This window comes from Bos taurus, chromosome 11 (assembly GCF_002263795.3).
Source record: "Bos taurus isolate L1 Dominette 01449 registration number 42190680 breed Hereford chromosome 11, ARS-UCD2.0, whole genome shotgun sequence".
Lineage (NCBI taxonomy): Eukaryota > Metazoa > Chordata > Mammalia > Artiodactyla > Bovidae > Bos > Bos taurus.
The window spans coordinates 5,770,479-5,788,869 of NC_037338.1; the positions used below are offsets into that span (position 1 = coordinate 5,770,479).

An 18,391-nucleotide genomic window follows, 5' to 3' on the forward strand; every position below is an offset into this window, starting at 1 on the left:
GCCCATCTGATGTTCTGAGAGGCCTGGGAAGATAGTGTGATGGGACAGGACTGGGGGGGGGGGCACTTTCCTCTAATTGTACAAAGGACCCGGGGACATCTGAAAAAGGCAGCTGGGCGCCGAGCGCTGCGCCAGGCAACATGCCTCTGTGATGTCCCGGGGGTGACCATGCGGGGATGGGGAACCTATCGCCTCTTTGGGGCTTCTTCCCTGGCGCCTAGGATGGACAGGGGTTCGTGAGTCTAGAGGAGCCGGGACACCGTTCCGGGCCCCGGGGCGCGTGGTCTTTCTTTCCCACCCGACTCTGTCTCGGAGCCCCGCAGAGGTTGCAACAGCAGCTTCGGGCTCCCCGGACTGTTTATGCGCACGTGTCTGTGTTCGCTGTTTGCGGGAGCCTTGCTGAATGCCTCCTTGTTTTCTCGCGCGCACTGCTCCAGCTTCTTCTTTTTTTTTTTTTGGATTCTCGCCTGTCTCCTCCCACAGAGGGGAAAAAAAAAAAAAAGGTCACGTATGTTTGGAAAAATATGTAGGTCAGTGGAACATTTCCTGCACTGGTGCAAAAGGAGAGGAGGGCAGCGGGGGAGGGGAGGGAGCCGCAGCTTGGAGCTCCGGGTGCGCGCTCCTGGCCGCGGCCCCCAAGCCCTATAGGAGGGGCTCCTTTCCATCCTTGACCCATTTTCCGGACCGGCTACGTTCGCTTCGGAAGAAACAGTGATCGTTCCTCCCCAGCAGGCGCCGCGGTCCTCTGCGCTCGCCTGCGTCTCCCTGATCCCCGCCCGCAGCTCTCCGGGAAAGCGCAGTGGTCTGCGCGCAGGGCTGCCCCACGAGGACGGCGTGTTGGGGGCCGCGGTGGCGCGCTGGCCCCCCAACGCACTGGACAGCGGGGTGGCAGCGCGCAGGGGAGGGCGATTCCCCGCCACCCCCACTGACAACTTGAACGGGACCTCCACGGCCTCTCCTTCGGACAGTTCCCCTCTAAGCACACCCCGTCCCCGCCCCGCACCCTCGGCCGGACCATGCCGCGCGTCCCCGGCAGCCGCCCTGCGGTGGAGGCCTTGGGCGCGGGTGTCTCCGCCGCTCAGGGAAGCTGGGGGGTGGGAGGTGGGTCCAGGGGTCCATCTGCTCGTAGGGAGCGCAGGGTGCTGGTCCCAGGCTGGGTCGCGGCCAGGGCCCGGCTTGCGGCCAGGAGAGACCCGGCCGGCTGCGGCCGCAGGAGCGCAGGGAAGGAGGAGGAGGAGGAGGAGGACCGAGAGGAGGCGGGAGGAGGGCGGGGGAGGAGGAAGAGGCGGCGGCGGCGGCAGCGGCGGTGGCGGCGGCGGCGGCGGCGGCGGCGGCGGCTCCTCTCCCCGCCGGCTCTGCGTGCGGAAGAGTTTGCCGCGCGAGCAGCCGGCCTCCCGCAGGAGCCTAGAGACGCACGGCGGCGGCGTAGCTTTGAGACCCGCAGCCGCGGCGGCGGCGGTAGCAGCGAGAGCAGCGCCTCCCGCCGCCGCCCGGGAGGAGCTCGCCGCGCCCGCTCGCCGCCTCGGCTCCCAGCGGCGGCGGGAGGCGCGTCTCCCGGGCCCAGCCCGCGCCCGGCCCCGCGGGGCCGCCCCGGCCCGCTCCGAGGTAAGGGCCGAGCCCCGGGACGCGGGGCCCCCGGATGGGAGGGCGCGCGCGCAGGTTCGTGGGACTTGATCACCTGCCTGCCGGCGCGGTGGACGCACGGAGCGGGGAGGGACGCCCCGGCCCGGGACTGCGCTTCGCCGGGGGCCTGGGGCGCAGGGCGGTTGGGTCCCCACCCCCAGCCCCTGGTCCTGCAGCGGGAACATCGCGTCCTGCGGGATCGCGGCGGCGGCCGGGCGGGTAGTGTCCGTGTGCGTCTCGCCGTAGGAGGCAGAGGATGAGACACCCCGATCCGGGGTGCTCAGAGAGTACCGTCGGGATGGGTGGAGGCCGTGCCCTGGTAGCAGCCTCGAAGGTCGCCCAGAGGTTTCCCTGAGCCCCATCGCGCGCTCTCCAGAGCGTGGGGCGCCGGGGACCCCCGGAAAGGGTGGCATGCGCGCCCCGGGCCCACGATCTCAACGGGTCCCTAGATTGGAATTGGTTCCGGGCCATAATGGGTGCCGAGCCTGCACCCTGGACACGCATAGCCCGGCCCTGCTCGCCGCCTTGCTCCCCAGGTTGGATGCCAGCGCGTTGTTTTGTTGGGAGGTGTGCTCCCTCCCACGAGCCGAGGAAGGAGGCTTACCTTTGACCTTTCCAGAGATCCGCACGGAGCGGGTAACCTGGGGGTAGGGAGGTGTACGAAAAGGCCAAATTAAAAACAAACCCCTCTTCTCTATCTGCCACTCCTTAACTGCTTAAGGTAAGAAAGTTTGTTTTCAGCCCCATGATTCATAAATAATTAGTAACCAGCTCTGTTGATTAAGCAAGATGGAAACCTTAAAAATACACACGCACTTCCAGAAAGTCTAAAAGCTGCCACGGTTGTATCCAGGAGGCTTTAGTTCGCAAAGTTGAAAGCCCCTGGGTTCAACAGGTGTTCAGAAGGGGTCTGGAAAGAGAGAACTCGGTGAGTTTGGTCTTTAATGCCTACTCCTTTGATTCATTATATTGATTGGCCTATTTCTTTACGGCAAAATATGGAGTAGTTATTAAATTAATTTAATTAGCAGAGACGAACTGGTCATAATTGATCATTTAGGACCGGAACCATTTTTTTCCTTAATAGGAGGGTTTTCCCCGTTTGGACTTTGCAGTTAATTAGTTCTAAGGCAGTTCCTGGCAGGGTTGAGCTCTGTCCATCCCTCTGTCTAGGAGACACAAACTAACTCAGTCCCTGATCAGTGAACTGACCAACTCATTATGAGGTGCATTAAAAACACAGCAAGTTTTAATTGTTCTTCCTTGGGAGGTGCAAGTTCAAAATTCAAGGGCAAGTTTAACTCTGGCTTTCTGTCCAGAAGATTTCTTAAAGGAGAAGTTTGCCAAAAATTAACCCCGAAATGTATTTTAAAATAACTGCAATAAATATGATGTTTAAAATAGCTATTCAGGCTTGGATCACTATTTTGCAAAAGCAAAAGATCTGTTTGATTGCACAGCTAAAGCAGGACTGGTAGAAGTATTGGCATTTCTCAGCAGTCTACTTAAAGATTTAGTTAAAAATAAAGTGTACGCAGCAAAGGCTTTCAATAATCGTCTTCCGTCTCTTAGAGAGATGCGAAGTGTGGCTTAGAGGAATTGTAAATACACTGCTTTTAGCCATTTTCTCCTTGGAAATCGATGCATATATTTATTTGCTGATCTGTCCCACTGCAGCAGATGTAAAATTAGTTTGATTCTCAGTGCTCCCCATAGTGACTCCCATGGAGGCCAGAGAAGGGAATATATTCTAGAGGAAATATGTTACAAATAAAATGTTACCTCCCAAAGAGTTAAACATGCCCAGAAAAGAACCAAGTGAGGCATCACTAATTAGCATGTTGAAAAAAAAATTCCCTGATTGGAAGTGAGTGTTCAGATGGTGGCTCAAGAATTCATCTTTCTGTAGAAAATAACAATTGTTTTAAGCTTATTTGATTCTTGTTAAGAGTTTGGGCCCTTTTTACTATTTCTGGCTATGTAATAATGAAAATGATAAACAAACTAATAAAAATAGTGTAAAATGACACATATCATCTGTTATATGTCATGATGAAGTTGAATTCATCTTATTTTTTGGAACAGTCTTTTTTAACTCTTGGTAATCTTTATAGCTGGCTGTTAGTACTGCTACTAGTTTTTAGGTTACACATTCAAAATTAGTGATTTCTTTCAGATTAAAATAACAATGCATGCATATGCTCTTTATATCTTTATATGGTCCTTTATGTGGTCCTCCATATACCTATATATGGTCATTTTTCAGAAGTCTGGCTTTTGAACCTTAAGCTTCTAGAGGGCTAAGTCCTTTTTCTTGATTTTTAAAACAAGCATATATTTTATCCTTTCCATGAAAAGTCGGCTTTTCCATGGTGATCCGAGCACTGACTGTCCCTTGCCTGATCTCAGGCACAGAGAGGCATTTCTTTCCCAAGAGAGGTCAGATTGTGAGGTGTTGAAAATAGCCCAGTAACACCGTATTCTTGGCTTTCTTACGGCCACGGTCTAATTGGCTGCATTAAAGAAGCATCTGATGGAATTTTGCATCTAAGTAGTGGCAAAGATACACGTTACTTGCTTACAGAAGTGTTTGACTAGCAGGTTCCTGATCTTTACTCTTATGTGTAGCAAAGATAGGAGACCACGTTCATATTCCATCTAGCATCTCACCCCTAGGAGGCCTTGTTCATCACTGATGCTCAATAATAAGTAGGTGTAGGAAACAAGCTGACTTGTGGATGACAGTTATCCAAAGGGTAGAAATTGCTGAATGCTAATGGGGTACTTAACTCTGAGTAATTCTAGTTTAAATCTGAAGATGATTAATAGCACCTTAGAGCACTAAATAAACACTTATTAAATGTGAACATATGTTTAAAGGGGGCATGTTTTTAATGCAGTCTTTAAGGCACTACTGTTTCTCACTGAATTCTTTGAGGTTGGGGACCACTTGGCATTGTAAGCAATCTCTTAGGGGAAGTTCCCTCAGAGATCACTTGAACTTCTGTGGGTCATAAGACAATGTGTGGTTTTCCATAAGATGGTTCAGAATAGAAACCAGAGTTTAATCTTCTATGTTGATGTGAAACAAAGCAAAACAAAAATGTATTAAAAGGAGGGTGCAGAAGATGGTATGTCAAACTTTACAGTGTAGAGTAGCATTGATTGTCTGGGGACCTTGTGAAGGGCAGGTGCTGACTCAGCAGGTCTAGGTTGGAACCTGAGAGCCTGCATTTCTTAAAAGCTCCCACATGCTCCCGAAACTATGGCACTCTAGAAGGTTCTGGAATGTTGTCAACCCAATTCAGCCGGTGTAGCATCTACTGCATAGATGGACCAGGTGATAGAAAAAGAAAGAACATGGGTCCTCCCTGGCCTCCAGGAACTGACGCAATGAGAAAGAGAGAGTCTTTCTAGACTGAACTGAGGCTCCGGGACACTCCTCTTCAGTGTGGTGGTGGCCTGACAGGGGCCCAGGAAAGAGGTTTTTTCTGGTAGGGCTCCCACGCTGGCCACCCTTGACCTCTAGTTTTCTTTGAATGAGAAGCTCTGTGACTCGCCAGGAAATAAAATGCAGATACTGAAATCAGACAGATCTGGGATAGCCTTCCTGCTCAGCTACTGTGTGACTTGGGGCAACTTTTTCTTTAATCTTCCTGAGCCTCAGTGTCCTAGTTAGAAGAATAGTGGGAATAACGCTTACCTCATCAAGGTAGGTAGGATGACCAGTGAAGGAGACACATCAGAATAACAGAAAAGTGTGTGTTAGTCACTCAGTCACGTCTGACTCTCTGTGACCCCCTGGACTGTAGCCTGTTAGATCCTCCATCCATGGGATTTTCCAGGCAAGGATACTGGAGTGGGTTGCGGGGTTGCTTTTATTACTGCTGATGGGAGAGGAGAGGCTTTTAGGCATGGAGGAAGAAGAGGTTCCTAAAAATACTTTTGCACATAGTTCACCAACTAGAGATTCCATTTGGTTAATCAGCAAACCCAGGGCTGGCAGGAGAGAACCCGGCCCGGGGCTGGAGCGCGGGCAGCCGTGCAAGGTAATGGATGCAAAATGGGATGATGAGTAGCACCCACTTCTCCACTCTTCTGCAGGACCCTGGCTTCTGGTGAGCCCTGCTGGTACCCTTCTAGCAATGTATTTACCTGAGGCTGTTCCCGGTACTCACCCTGTAGGTTCTGTTGATCAAGACTGACTGGTGTTGGTGGTAACCAGGCACACCTTAACAATATGTTTCAGAGGGAAGGGCATTGGTGTGTCCCTTTCTGGGCCCTTTTAAGGGTCAGAGCCATCCATCGGCCCTCTTCAGTTTAGTGGGAGTTCCCTGAAGGCAGTGCAGCGTGAGTGGGAATTCGCCACCCAGCACATTATACTTCATGCTCTGAGCTGATTACTTCCTCCTGACTTCTGGGGAAGGCAGATGTTCCAAGGCAGAAGTCTCCTTCACCCTGACTTTAGGGGAAGTCATCTGGATTTCCCAGTTGGCACGAATGGTAAAGAACCTGCCTGCCAGTACAAGAGATGTAAGAGGCGCAGGTTCGATCCCTGGGTCAGGAAGATCCCCTGGAGGAGGAAATGGCAACCCATTCCAGTATTCTTAGAGCCTGGAGAGTCCCATGGATGGAGGAGCCTGGAGGGCTACAGTCCATGGAGTTGCAAAGAGTTGGACGCATCCGAAGTGACTTAGCATGCAAACTGGGCAGCCCTCAAAATGCCTCCACCACTATTGCTCTCGCGTGTATGTTTGTGAGTTCTGCTTACTACTTACAAAGGACACTTCTCTGCTCCCATTCCCACTCCTGCTCCGCCAAAATAAACCTTGAAAACCAAGTGCAAGAGAATGGCAACGGGTTTGTGGCCCTGTGATGTGTATGAGGGAAGGACTAGTGATTGAACCAAGGCCATGAAGGGGGTATGATAACAGGGGAAGTGTCAGGGAATACTTAAAATGGAAACCAGAGCAGAGGCGGGACCCAGGGTTCCAACTCTGTGGGTGTTGATGCTTTGATGAAACCATGGGGGATTATGTCCCAGGTCACTGAAAACCGTCCAGGCTTCCCGTGGATACAAGCCCCACTAAAGGAAAGCAGGTGACTGAACCCACCTGAGTGATCCTTCCAGCCTCCTCTGAACTAAAACCCACACAGGGCAATCTCAGGAGGAATCTCTGTACCCTGTGAGACTCATAATATTGAGAACTGGAGAACACTGCAAATGTTATTATTTTTCTGTTTTAAATGTATACTTATTTTTTGGCAAGTACAGAAAAGATTGAAGAAAATGGAGATTACCCACAGTCTCAAGGTGTATTACCCTTCATTCTTTTTTCTGTGCTTAAACATTTTTTTTAATGTTAAATTAAAAAAATGATATAATCTTATAAAAATTTCACACAATCCAGAACCAATTCTAGTAAAAAGATCCCCTTCACCCTCTGGCCGTACTAATGTTGTTCAGTCACCAAGTCGTGTCCGACTCTTCTTGACCCCATGGACTGCAGCATGCAGGGCTTCCTTGTCCCTCACCATCTCCTGTAGTTTGCCCAAGTTCCTGTCCATTGAGTCAGTGATGCCATCCAACCATCTCACTCTCTGTTGCCCTCTTCTCCTTCTGCCTTCAGTCTTTCCCAGCATCAGGGTCTTTTCCAGTGAGTCAGCTGTTTGCATCAGGTGGCCAAAGTATTGGAGCTTCAGCTTCATCATCCGTCCTTCCAATGAGTATTGAGGGTTGATTTCCTTTAAAACTGTCTGGTTTGATCTCCTTGCCTTTTAAGGGACTCTCAAGAGTCTTCTCCAGCACCACAGGTCCAAAGCATCAATTCTTCCACACTCTGCCTTCTTTATTGTCCAGCGGTTTTTTTTTTTTTTTTTTTTGCCTCGTAGAAACTTGATTTTGTTCAGGGGTCCACTCTCCTCCACATGTCTCAGGGGTAAATCCTGATTGGCTGAGGAACTGCTGGTGGGCCTGCAACCCCAGTGATTGGTTTAGGGTGAACAGGTGGCCCTCCTGATCAATCAAACAGGAGGGTAACTTAGTGGGCGGCTTTCCTGACTCTTAAAAAGAGATGTAGGAGGAACCAGCCACTTTTTTTCTTCTGGACACAATGCCTGTAAGTGGGGCAGCTGTCAGCCAACAGAATGGGCTGGGCCAGGTCCCAGCTGACCTGCCAAAGAATGCAAAGGTGAAGAATGGGGCCTCTACAGTGCCCCTGAATTACCCAAGAGGAAGCTCTGATTTGGGACCTTCCTAACCTCTTAAAGGAGGTCAAGTTGGATTTTTTTGCTAGTTGTAACCAGAATCATCCCAACTGACCCATCCCTCAGCTCTCCTCCCTGTTGGAGAGTTGATTGTTGCTAACCATGCGGGTGTAATCTGCTACTCATTTTCACTGCATTTACGTGTATACCATGTATGTACATTTTCTTTTCAAACTAACATTATTCATTTTGCACATTTTATTTAGTGATGTGTGTGTGTGTCATGAGATTTGGGGGGTCATTTTTTTTATATCTACTTTATTCTTTTTAAAGGTTACATAGTTGCACTCAGAGGTATGGCTGACACATAATTGATTTAACCCATTCCCTATTGTTAAACATTTATCATTCTTTATTTCTTATTGTTCAGTCACTCAGTCATGTCCAACTCTTCTTGATCCCCAAAACTGCAGCACGCCAAGCTTCCCTGTCTTTCATCATCTGCTGGAGTTTGCTCAAACTCATATCCATTGAGTCAGCGATGCCATCCAACCATCTCATCCTCTGTCATCCCCTTCTTCTCCTGCCCTCAATCTTTCCCAGCATCAGGGTTTTTTTCCAGTGAGTCAGCTCTTTGCATCAGGTGGCCAAAGTATTGGAGTTTCAGCTTCAACATCAGTCCTTTCAGTGAATATTCAGGGTTGATTTCTTTAGGATTGACTGAGTTGATCTCCTTGCAGTCCAAGGGACTCTCAAGAGTCTTCTCCAGCACCACAGTTTGAAAGCATCAATTCTTCAGTGTTCAGCCTTCATTATGGTTCAACTCTCACATCCATGCATGAATACTGGAAAAACTATAGCTTTGACTATACAGACCTTTGTCCACAAAGTGATATCGCTGCTTTTTAATATGCTGTCTAGTTTGTCATAGCTTCTCTTCCAAGGAGCAAGCATCTTCTTTTAATTTCATGGCCACAGTCACTAACTGCAGTGATTTTTGAGCCCAAGAAAATAAAGTCTCTAACTGTTTCCATTGTTTCTCCATCTTTTTGCCATGAAGTGATGGGACCAGATGCCATGATCTTCATTTTTTGAATGTTGGATTTTAAGCCAGCTTTTTCACTCTCCTTTTTCACCTTCATCAAGAGGCGCTTTAGTTCCTCTTTGCTTTCTGCCGTAAGTGTGGTGTCATCTGCATATCTGAGGTTATTGATGTTTCTCCCAGCAACCTTGATTCCAGCTGTGCTTCATCCATTTCACCTGATATACTCTGCATATAAGTTTAAATAAACAGGGTGACAATATACAGCCTTGTTATACTCCTTGCAAAATTTTGAACCAGTCTGTTCTTCCATCTCCAGTTCTAACTGTTGATTCTTGACACGCATACAGGTTTCTCAGGAGGCAGGTAAGATGGTCTGGTATTCCCATCTCTTTAAGAATTTTCCACAGTTTCTTGTGATCCACACAGTCAAAGGCTTTAGTGTAGTCAATGAAGCAGATGTTTTCCTGGAATTCTCTTGCTTTTTCTGTGATCCAGCGGATTTTGGCAATTTGATTTTTGGTTCCTCTACCTTTTCTAAATCCAGCTTGTACACGTGGAAGTTCTTAGTTCTTATACTATTGAAGGCTGGCTTGGAGAATTTTGAGTATTACTTTACTAGCATGTAGAAAGAGTGTAGTTGTGCGGTAGTTTGAACATTCTTCGGCATTGCGTTTCTTTGGGATTGGAGTGAAAACTGACCTTTTCCAGTCCTGTGGCCACTGCTGAGTTTTCCAAATTTGCTGGCATAGTGAATGCAGCACTTTCACAGCATCATCTTTCAGGATTTGAAATAGCTCATCTGGGATTCCATCACCTCCACTAGCTTTGTTCCTAGTGATGCCTCCTAGGGCCCACTTGACTTTGCATTCCAGGATCTCTGGCTCTAGGTGAGTAATCACACTATTGTGGTTATCTGGGTCATTAAGATCTTTTTTGTGTAGTTCTTCTGTGTAATTCTTGCCACCTCTTCTTAATATCCTCTGCTTCTGTTAGGTCCATACCATTTCTGTCCTTTATTGAGCCCATCTTTGCATGAAATGTTGCCTTGGTATCCCTAATTTTCTTGAAGCGATCTCTAGTCTTTCCCATTCTATTGTTTTCCTCTATTTCTTTGGTCACTTAGGAAGGCTTTCTTATCTCTCCTTGCTATTCTTTAGAACTCTGCATTCAGATGGGTATATCTTTCCTTTTCTCCTTTGCTTTCCTGTCTCAGCTCTTTGTAAGGCCAGGACTACTTCCCAGGGAACCACGACTTTATTTCTACTTCCTGACTATTATGAACATTGTGTTAACTTCCTGATCTGTATATTTTCAGATACATTTCAGATTTTCCTCTGGGATTACTAGTGGAGTATTCCTGGGTAAAGAACCATACCTCTTTGAAAGACTGATAGATGCTGCCAGGTAGATGGCTGAAACAGTATTGAAGGATGCTGTATCCCCATGTTTTAAGCCTACATGCTCAGTTGTGTCCAACTCTTTGAGACCCCATGTACTGTAGCCCGCCAGGCTCCTCTGTCCATGGGATTCTCCAGGCAAGAATACTGGAGTGGGTTGCCATTTCCTTCTCCAGGGGATCTTCCTGACCCAGGGATTAAACCCTCCCTCCCCTGCACTGGCAAGCAGATTCTTTACTACTAGCACCACCTGGGAAGCCATGTCTTAACCAAAATCCAAATCATTGAACATTAAATGCATATGTAATTTTAATGGCTACATAATAGCCCATGATAATTTTTGTTGGAGTGTTTCATTGTCTTATGAAGACACACAAGAGAATATTGAGATGGAGACTATGAAAACTGACTAGACATAATTAACCTTGCTGTAATCTACAGAGTCCTAAAGTGGTGTTAGGAGACACACTCCTCCAGTGATCTATGTCCAAGAAAACTGGAAGGAGCCGTCTAGTTTTCCAGACCCTTCCAGACCCTTTCCAGCCTTCCAGACCCTTCTCAATCCAGACAGATGGTGGGCTGCCCAAGCATCTTTCTTTTTAAAAAAATTTTTTTGTAATTTATTTTTAATTGGAGGATAATTACAATATTGTGTTGGCTTCGGCCATACATCATCATGAATCAGCCATAGGTATACAGATGTCCCCTCCCTCTTGAACCTCCCTCCCACCTCCCACCCCATCCCACCTCTGTAGGTTGTCATGCCCAAGCATTCCTAAGAAGCTTTGTTATTTCTGGGATCCACAGAGTTTTTAACTCTGATAGGCGTTTGTTCAGTGAATAAACAGTAGTCATTTAAACAAAGATTTCATGCATTGCATGAAGCATAGCTGAAATATGAGTTTGCCGTATGAAATTTTCCAGTTCTGTAAGAGAAGAGAGGAAAGCAAATGGGATGGATGAAACTCATACGACATGCTAGTCACATTTTCCCACCTTAATGCACAGAAGAAAATCTAATGTTTCAAGGAAGTCCCCAGGGACAGGGTGATTCCATTTCAAGTCTGGTGCCTAATCATCAGTCCTCCAGTGGGCCTATGGGTCTTTGGAGGTAGTGTCACTAAGAGCCCGTTTCGGTGAAATTCAGCTCTGTCTTTAACTAGAAAATCCCAGTACTTTTTCAATTTCAGTCTTGGTAGCTTCGATTTTCCTCTGATTTCATTCTACAAGGTTAAGGCCTACTTAGAAATAAGCAACACGATCAGTGTGTTCATATCACAGTGTGAACAGTCAGCCTGGCTGTTGTCAGTGTGGGGGGCGGGTCAGACATTGCTGAGCCACCCAAGACATTTTTGTGAGGAGGTGGGTTGGAGTGAGACAGGGAAGAATCCATGAGGCTACTGTGTTGATCCAAGAAATCGTGTATCTGTTGCATCAACACCTCCATACGTGTGTGTGTGTGTGTGCGTGTGCGTGTGCGTGTGCGTGTGCGTGTGCGTCCGACTCCTTGCAACCCCATAGACTGTAGCCCATCAGGCTCCTCTGTCCATGCAGTTTTTCAGGCAAGAATACTGAAATGTTTTGCCATTTCTTATTCCAGGAGATCTTCCAAGCCCAGGGATCAAACCTGAGTCTCTTTGTCTCCTGCTTTGGTAGGCAGATTCCTTGCCACCTGGGAAGCCCACTGTCTACAAAAGGCATGACCTGTGGGGGAAGGGTTGGAGTGAGGGATAGATTGGGAGTTTGGGATTGATATATACACACTGCTATATTTAAAATAGGTAATCAACCAGGACCTGTATAGCACAGGAAACTCTGCTTCAGTTCAGTTCAATCGCTCAGTCATGTTCAACTCTTTGTGACCCCATGGACTGCAGCATGCCAGGCTTCCCTGTCCATCACCAACTCCCAGAGCCTACTCAAACTCATGTCCATCACGTTGGTGATACCATCCAACCATTTCATCCTCTGTCGTCCCCTTCTCCTCCCGCCTTCAATCTTTCCCAGCGTCAGGATCTTTTCTATGAGTAGGTTCTTCGCATCAGGTGGCCAAAGTATTGGAATTTCAGCTTCAGCATCAGTCCTTCCAATGAATATTCAGGATTGATTTCCTTTAGGATGGACTGGTTGGATCTCCTTGCAGTCCAAGAGATTCTCAAGAGTCTTCTCCAACACCACAGTTCGAAAGCATCAATTCTTCAGCGCTCAGCTTTCTTTATAGTTCAACTCTCATATCCATACATGACTACTGGGAAAACCATAGCTTTAACTAGACAGACCTTTGTTGGTAAAGTAATGTCTCTGCTTTTGAATATGCTGTCTAGGTTGGTCATAGGTTTTCTTCCAAGGAGCAAGCATCTTTTAATTTCGTGGCTGAAGTACTCTGCTTAATCCTCTGTGATAACTGAAATGGGAAGAGAAAAAGACCCATGTATATGTATAACTGAATCACTGTTGCTGTACACCTGAAACTAACACAACATTGTTAATCAACTGTACTCCAACATGAAATTTTTTAAAAAGGAAACTGAAAAATAAAAGAGAATTCCTCAAAAAAAAGAGAAAAAGAAAAAAGGATAGACTCAACAAATTAAAAGACATGGTCCCTGGGGTCATCATCATTAACTACATAAGATATCTGTTTCCCTGGAGATCATGCTTGAATAAAACTGTGAAGAAAATGTAAAACCCCCAGCGTTGGTGTGTGTTTGTGGCGAGGCTGGAGTGTTGCCGAGAATGAGTTGTTGGGTAGCTCTGGGCTGTCAGTTCCTCCGGAGCAGAGATTACTCTTGACCTCGCCAAGGTTTTCTTCATGGTCAGGCAGGATTTTATTTCTGTGGTTCTCCTTGCTTCCCTTTTGCAGGGATGGTCAGAGAGACAAACCCATTCACAGAAAATTGGCATGGCAGTTTTGTAGAGGTTTTACGATCTCTACAGCTAGAGAAGTCTCTCCTAGTTCCAAACTTGTGGAGCCCTTGGCGGATAAAAATATCTGGGATTTATGGCTGAGGACAATCTGATGTCATCTGGGGTGAGAGAGCTTCCGATTGTTCAGCCCCTTCTAGGTCTTCCCCATGGTGTGTCCACTCTGGCCTGTGGCTCTCGGCTCTCAACACTGAGGGGGCGAGGTGGCCCTGCTCTGGGTGGTCCCAGGATCCTGGAAGCACTTGTCACCCCTCCACTCCCTCTTGAAGAATCTGTTGCTCACTCCCAAACACCAGGTCTACCAACAGAGGGTGGCAGCTCGGAAAAAAACCTCCACCCTCTGACTGTCACTCACCTTCACTTTGACTGGATCTGGGGAGGCTCCACTTTTGGAGACAGTGTCCAGGGGAATCACAAGACCCCTCAATTTTATTTTATTTTTTTAGTTTTATTTTATTTTTAAACTTTACAATATTGTATTAGTTTTGCCAAATATCGAAATGAATCCACCACAGGTATACCTGCGTTCCCCATCCTGAACCCTCCTCCCTCCTCCCTCCCCTACCCTCCCTCTGGGTCGTCCCAGTGCACCAGCCCCAAGCATCCAGTACCGTGCATCAAACCTGGACTGGCGACTCGTTTCATACATGATATTATACATGTTTCAATGCTATTCTCCCAAATCTCCCCACCCTCTCCCTCTCCCACAGAGTCCATAAGACTGATCTATACATCGGTGTCTCTTTTGCTGTCTCGTACACAGGGTTATTGTTACCATCTTTCTAAATTCCATATATATGCATTAGTATACTGTATTGGTGTTTTTCTTTCTGGCTTACTTCACTCTGTATAATAGGTTCCAGTTTCATCCATCTCATTAGAACTGATTCAAATGTATTCTTTTTAATGGCTGAGTAATACTCCATTGTGTATATGTACCACAGCTTTCTTATCCATTCATCTGCTGATGGGCATCTAGGTTGCTTCCATGTCCTGGCTATTATAAACAGTGCTGCGATGAACATTGGGGTACACGTGTCTCTTTCCCTTCTGGTTTCCTCAGTGTGTATGCCCATCAATGGGATTGCTGGATCATAAGGCAGTTCTATTTCCAGTTTTTAAAGGAATCTCCACACTGTTCTCCATAGTGGCTGTACTAGTTTGCATTCCCACCAACAGTGTAAGAGAGTTCCCTTTTCTCCACACCCTCTCCAGCATTTATTGCTTGTATACTTATGGATTCTGACTGGCGTGAAATGGTACCTCATAGTGGTTTTGATTTGCATTTCTCTGATAATGAGTGATGTTGAGCATCTTTTCATGTGTTTGTTAGCCATCTGTATGTCTTCTTTGGAGAAATGTCTATTTAGTTCTTTGGCCCATTTTTTGATTGAAGACCCCTCAATTTTAGAGTTAAATGAAAGTGGTGGCCTTGATGAGCACAGACCCCTCCCCTGCACCTCACGGCCTGGTCCTGCCTTCTCCACTAGCTCAGTCCACTTTTTCACCTTCGTGGCTGTTATTCACCCCTCGGCATGCTGACTCTTCGTTCCCAGAGCCCCGAGCCCTTCACTAGCTCTTGGATGACTAACAGGATACTTCCAGGCAGGGCTGCAGCCTTCACTCTCTAACAGTTCGGTTAGGACCCAGTGGTCAAATCACTGCCCTGGTCCACATGCATGAGTGTCATTTTCATGACTGAGCCTGAGCTCTGACTGGTGTGTGAGCCCCCTGCACTCCACACCACCCGCAGGGCCAGCAGATAGGCCATCAGGAGGCTCAGTGGGAGAAACAAGAGAAGACTCTTGACGTTAGTTCCTGGCTGCTAAATACAGCAGATGTGGTTGGCTCAGCAGTGTTCAAAGAAACGCGGCAGCACCCAGCTTCCTGCGCAGGGGCCCCTGGCAGCTTTTGGTCCTCTACCCACCTGTGGGCAACAACTCATTCATCTTCATCCTGAGTGTCTAGGTGCTTCCCTGGGAGGTGTTTTAGGCTGGATCTGCCCTGGCAGGTCCTCCTCCTCCTTGGCCAGGGCCTCCATCCCTCATGCTCTGAGAGCAGACACCCACGTCTGGACAGCAAGATGTCCATCCCATTTCTGCCCATGTAGGAGGACCTGCGCCACTGGTTCATGTGGAATTATGGGGTGGGGGTTTTCTGTTTCTCCGCTTATCTCCCTGGGCCTCGACTGCAAAGGCCTGGGGATTAGTGGGGGCTTCCCTGGTAGCTCAGCTGGTAAAGAATCCACCTGCAATGCAGGAAACCCCAATTCCTGGGTCAGGAAAATCTCCTGGAGAAGGGATAGGCTACCCACTCCAGTATTCTTGGACTTCTCCAGTGACTCAGATGATAAACAATCCGCCTGCAATGCAGGAGACCTGGGTTCAGTCTCTAGGTTGAGAAGATCCCCTGGAGGAGGGCATGGGGACCTACCCCAGTATTCTTGCCTGGAGAATCCCCATGGACATAGGAGCCTGATGGGCTACAGTCCATGGGGTCACGAAGAGTCAGACATGGCTGAGCAACTAAGCACACTACATTTTACAAAGAATAGTTCCTTTTGTGATCCTAGTTTCTCTGAAGCCGTGCTGAGTTTGCACCAATCAGCTGTGCAGAGTGGTCCGCCGGCTAACCTCTGCTTTTATGGACCAAACCCCTGCTTTCCATGGGGTTTGTGTCTGTGCTCTTGTCTTTTTGTTACGCAGCAGAGTCTAGTCTACCGGGTCGTGGGGCGGCTTCGTTAGGATGAACTCACTTGAGGCTGTGTTTGTGTTTTCTAACAGCTCCGTTTAGCAGCCCTTATATATGTGATGTGGTCTGCTTATATGAGACACCTATGGAAGCCGGAAACCTTTTCCTCCCACGTGGCAGCGCTGACCTATGACCCAATTTTAGATCGCAGCGTGGGAGTGGTCATCGCTGTGCGGGTCAGCGGCATTGCTTTTTCGTCTTTATTCGTGCATAGCTGATGTATAACGCCATATGAGTTTCTGGTGTACAACAAGTGATTCGGTTATACATACATACAGACTCTTGCTCATATTCTTGCTTTTCCTTGATGGTCTATCACAGGATACTGAATAGAGTTCCCTGTGCTGGATCTTAGGGTTCAGTTGTTTATCCATCCTGTGTATAGTGGTTTGTAGCTGCTAATCCCAAACTCCACTCCACCCGTCCCTACCCGCCTCGGCGGGTAGAGGAGTCTGTCCTCTCTGTCTGTGAATCTGTTTCATGGATAAGTTGATCCGTATCCTATTTTGGATCCCATGGGTAAGTGATACCATGTGGCATTTGTCTTTCTCTGTGTGATTACTTTGCTTGGTATGACCATTTCTAGGCCCATCCATGCTGCTGCAAGTGGCATTGTTTCATTCTTTTGTATGGTGAGTCAGCATCTTTTCACACTGACTTCATGAAGACAGTTTGTGGCCAGTAGCAGAAAGTCGTGACACCCTGACACAGTCGCAGTGGCCAGCTGACCCAGGCAAGCCACATACAGCCCAGAGCCCCATCTTTTCATCTTAATAGGGAGGCGTTGGTACTGAAGGCTCAGGGAAGAGAAAGGATCTGCCTGCCAAACAGGAGATGCACGTTTGATCCCTGGGTCGAGAAGATCCCCTGGAGGAGGAAATGGCAACCCACTCCAGTATTCTTGCCTGGAGAATCCCATGGACAGAGGAGCCTGGCGGGCTACAGTCCATGGGATTGCAAATAGCTGGGCATGACTTAGCAGCTAAACGACAGCATTGATACTGAATGGGGAGAACCAGGAGAAGAGAATGTTTATGAAAGAGTTCCATAAAAATGAAAAGTTTTAGTACTGTTCTTATTACTCACTGCTGTGACCAGCTTGTCATTCAAGCTTCCCCACTTCCAGCTGGGGTACATGCCAGCCTCAAGGTGATTGCTTTTTGAATGAAGTACTTAGTTGGTTGTTTTTTTCCCCCCCCACACAAGGTACATGCTAACAATTAAAAACACAATATAGGCCAGTGTTCTCTTGAAAGCTAACGTCATGGGAAAAAGTGAAATCCTTCAACTGTAGATGCCAGACACTTAGGATGTCTTGGCAGTTGCTTGGCATTGCAGTCTGCTTTCGAAAGCTTTTGCCATTTATAAGAACAAGGTAGCCTGATAACCTTTGGTGTCCAAAAATTCAAACTAAATCAAATAGACTCTGTGTATTCCCATGAAATCTAAGATTTTATGGGATATGTGGGACATTTCACCATGATAAATGTGATGTGCTGTTTCTTGTGACCTTTAGTTTTCTTTTTTTTAAATGTAATTTCATGCAATTTTATTTACGTTTTAAATTGGCGTGTAATTGCTTTACAATGTTGTGTTAATTTCTGCTGTACTATATTGAGCATCAGCTATACATATGTACATATATATACCCCTCCCTGAACAGGGTTGACCAGGGGAATTGGGGCTGAGCTCTGATCACCCTGGAAGGGTCCTGTTACCTTCTTGCCATGGCAGAATTTGTTACAGACCCGGGAGTGGTAGTGGGTTTAGCCACCAAGTCGTGTCCAACTCTTTGAGATCCCATGGACTGTAGCCCACCAGAGTTCTTTGTTTATGGGATTTCCCAGGACAGAATACCAGAGTGGGTTGCCATTCCCTTCTCCAGAGGATCTTTGAAACCAGAGATTGAACCCATGTCTCCTGCAGCTCCTGCATTGCAGGCAGATTCTTTACAGCTGAGCCACCAGAGAAGCCCTAGCAGACTGAGACAGGGCCTCAAAGATCATCCAGCACAAGGTAACTCACCTTTTTCCATATGAAAATTAGAGGTTCCGAAAGCAAATGGGACTCTCCCTGTTCCCAGAGCCCGGGTCCTGCAGCCTGGCCGACCTGCTCACCCTTCCAGAAGTTTCCATACTTCCCTTTCTCCCTGAGACCTGAGGCTGTTGCTTCTCAGCTGAAATCCAGGCAGTCGCAAGGATGAGGCTTTCCCTGGCCTCGGCTGGCAGTCACTGCCCAGAAGTCCTGGGAGAGGGGAGGCCTGCAGCCCGGAAGGCCACCCTCACCCCAGATCCGTCTTATCTCTCTGGGTGCCACACAATCTGCTTGTGACCGTCAGATAAGGTTGTCAGAGTCCCGGGCTGCCGGGAACAGGGAGGGACAGGCAGTGGCAGGACACGGATCGTCACTTTCACTTCTGGAACCTACTCTCTGGCAGCTGCTG

General features: G+C 47.8%; 1 protein-coding gene across 5 annotated transcripts in view; it reads left to right on the forward strand.

Moving 5' to 3' along the window:
- The first annotated feature begins 1,447 nt into the window (after window positions 1-1,447).
- NPAS2 (neuronal PAS domain protein 2) overlaps window positions 1,448-18,391 on the forward strand; it is a 198,905-nt gene continuing 181,961 nt past the window's right edge. For 3 of the 5 annotated variants that reach the window (XM_059891469.1, XM_024999126.2, XM_024999127.2), the window contains exon 1: window positions 1,527-1,605. The gene's annotated coding sequence lies outside the window, so the exon portion shown is untranslated. 5 annotated transcript variants of the gene reach the window in all.